This window comes from Micropterus salmoides, unplaced genomic scaffold (assembly GCF_014851395.1).
Source record: "Micropterus salmoides isolate LMB-PRFRI ecotype aquatic unplaced genomic scaffold, ASM1485139v1 Ms_hic_scaffold_3080, whole genome shotgun sequence".
Taxonomy (NCBI): domain Eukaryota; kingdom Metazoa; phylum Chordata; class Actinopteri; order Centrarchiformes; family Centrarchidae; genus Micropterus; species Micropterus salmoides.
In genome coordinates this window covers 18,588-21,998 of record NW_024042352.1, presented here as the reverse complement: position 1 = coordinate 21,998, position 3,411 = coordinate 18,588, and positions in this window count along the sequence as shown.

Here is a 3,411-nt window from a genome sequence, read left to right as displayed (position 1 = left end):
CAAGTGTATGTTAAATAGAATAAACCCCAACAGTATCGCCAACACAGCGCTGCACACCACCCAAACTATCACCGCTTGACCAATTTCATTACACAGTCCACCACTATGCTGGGACGCTCATTGTAGTCTTAAAAGTCCTGACTGAACATAATTTTCCCCTTAAAGAGCCTCAAAGGAACGAACAAAAAGAGAAAATTTGTACTGAGGATTTTTAACCGTGTCTCTTCTAAGACTTTACAGACCCTACTGCTGCTTAGGCCGTGTGGTCTGTAAAGTCTCTAAATCATTCTGTCTGGCAGTTCCCAACTTCTACACCCACTAGGTTGTGACAGTACAAGAACACAAGTCGACATTATGTGCCAACTTTAAAACATATGCCATACACTGAGAAGACAAAGTATGGGGCGGTCGGGGGGGGGCGCAATGGATAAGACACATAACTTTGGTGTGAGAGACCCAGGTTCAACTCCCCACTGTGACACATCCACCAATGTGTCCCTGAGCAAGACACTGAACCCCTAGTTGCTCCAGAGGCGTGTGACCTCTGACATATATAGCAATTGTAAGTTGCTCTGGATAAAAGCGTCTAAAACTATCTTATGGTTACAATAGGTTGATAGATTTATACAAATAATAATAAAATCTCTCTAGACTCTAAACAAGATAAATTAAAACATTAGCACTAATGACACTTCAAAAATGTGCCTTTAAAATAATTAAGACACCACTGTGACACTGAACAATGGAGGTAGCTTCTCCAGTTTTCATGGCAGTGATCCCCTTTAAAGCCACTCTGAAGTGAGAGCAAAATGTCACAATAACAGCACACAAAAGCTGGACCCTTGTGCAATGAAGGCGGCAAGAATATGGACAGATAAGTGTCATTTCACCTTTTACCCCTCATCTGGACATCTTTATAATAAAAGCCAAATGTTGCAAAAAGGTGTGGAGGTGACATGTAAGAATACATTTTAGAATGACATAAGCTGAATGTTCTGGCATGGTTTCATGTGTGTGCAGTAATTTATGTAAGAAATATTAAGTTGGTTTACTCAACCATTGTCAGTAAGTGGTCCCAAGTGTAGTCTGAGTAGTACATTTGTTATTTCATGCCACTCCCACATGAAAAGTGTTTGAGTCTCCAGGAGAGGTGTGTAGGAGAGGGGAATATAGAAACGTTGACGGCAAAGAGGACTGGATTAAAAACAAACTAGAGGAAGGACAAGAGAGGGAATGAGAGAAGATATGAGAGGCAGGTGAGGGAAAAAAGAGAAAAAAGTAGACGAAACAGAGTAGAGGTTGCAGTTAACACCCATCTCCTGTCCTTAACATTGCCGCCTCCACCGTCTCCCTTATTGTGAGCTGAAAGAGTTTGTTTTCTCAGCAGTGCCGAGCATTAAGCTCAGATTCACCGTCTATTTAAAATGAGACAAATCCCTTTATTCTCTCACAACACCACACACTCTTGCACACATGCAGACACATGGAAACACACACCTTATTACTTAAGTCTTTGAGAATAAAAAGTCTGGATTCTCTAAACAATCCTCCCTCGCATTTCTATTGATCTGAACATTATTTATGCGTCCTCTCTTTCACTCCTGCCGTCTCTCACTCAGCCCCTCCCTCGCTCCAATTTCTTCAAGAGCACAAGCCACATCACAGAATAAAATGCAAACGGCCAATCCTATCTTGTCACAGAAAAACACAGATAAGAAAATGCCACTGTGCCTTTAGAGAGGCATATCCTAAAATATATCTTCATTTCCTATCAGAACTTTACCACCCAGGCCTATCTCTTTTTTGGGAGGGGGAGGGCTGTCATCAAAATGGTGAACACAACAAACAGTTTTTCTACTTTTTAATGTTTGTAGAGAGAGGCGGCTGATAACCTGCACCTGATTTTGTTTTAATTGACAATTAATGAATCCAGACATTAGCTGATCCAAACACCTGGCTAAGGGCAAGCCATAATTAAACTCATTAGAATTAGAAAAGAGACTTTTGTTTTCAATCACTCATTAAAGCAGCCCAAACACAAGGCACTCTCCCAAAGTAATTTCTCTTTCTCTCCATCCCTCCCGCTCCTGTAGCACTTTAAAATCTTTAGCCAACCCTCTTGAAATCACCCTGTCCCTTGTTTTCCTCAATCTTTAACACTTTCTTTTCTCCATTTTGTTCTGCTCCATTTTTTCCCCCTCATTACTAACTGGTGGATTTGTTTTTTTAAATGCTGTCCACGTAGCTCAAAGCTATAGCCTGCTATCCAGAGGTAAACATATTCAAACCTGAAACAATTCATCTAGTAACTCTTTGGACTCTTTGTTGCTAATACTGGACTTTTCGTGTCCAAAATAGTAATGTGTCACCTCAGACCATTTTCAGGAACAGATTCCATTTCGCATTTTAGGTATTTACCTGATGCTCTTATCCAGAGCCACTTGGAGTGATGGCGGCGGTAGAATAAGCTTCAGTTAGTAGATCACCAAAATTACGAGAAAAAAGTTTTAAAATGGGAGATGGAAGAGACTTTTTTTTTCCCCTGTTAAAGCTAAAAGCAAATTAGAGTGAGCTGAGGTGGAAGACGTGGGACGAGAGAGAATGTGATTCGAGGTACTTCTTGAAGGAGTGGGTTTTCAGCTTATAACTGAGGATGGGAAATGGCTGCCTTTCTGACCAGTGGCAAAGTCATTCCACTTTTTGCCTTTTTGTACTGATTCATTGTGGCCCACAGGCTTGCAGTGTGTAAAAACCCCTTGAAATTCATAATTGTAAATAATCCCATGCCAAACTCTGCACTGCAGTGTAACATTTCCTTTAACATGGCTACTTCCTGGAGCCTTGGAGAAATAGACTAACTTTTCTGCAAATAAGTTCTTTGATCAAGGGGCTGCTACATGAAAAGCAGACTGGTACTAATTTCCTCTAGTCAAAACAGCACATTTGCACAGCAGGCAACAAAACTACAGCAAATACACTGTATACTGTAGAATTTATTACTGTAGATGTTGATTCCTGGTGTTTTTGGTCACCCTGTTACCTCTCCTGTAGCACCAAAAACTTTATTTATTCATCAGCATTTTGTTTGTCCCATCCAATGCCGAGTCTACGCTCAATTAATAATGCAGCCTCAAGGGGCCACTACCAGGGCGTTAGACTTTTTAGTCTTGCTTTTTCTTTCCCCTCTCTCCCTCCATATCGATCTACCAGCAGTCTAGACTGTGATGAAATGCCACTCTGAAAGGCTTTGTCCAAGACGGCTGTAAACATGCCACCTCTGCCGGCCTTCTGGCTCTGTAGGGCCTCAACAAGGCCTTTGTAAATGTCTCAACTTGAGGGCTGTTAAGGGCAAGGCTAGTTTTACAGCCAAACAAGAACATTGCAGACTACTTTGGCTCAAAAATTACAATT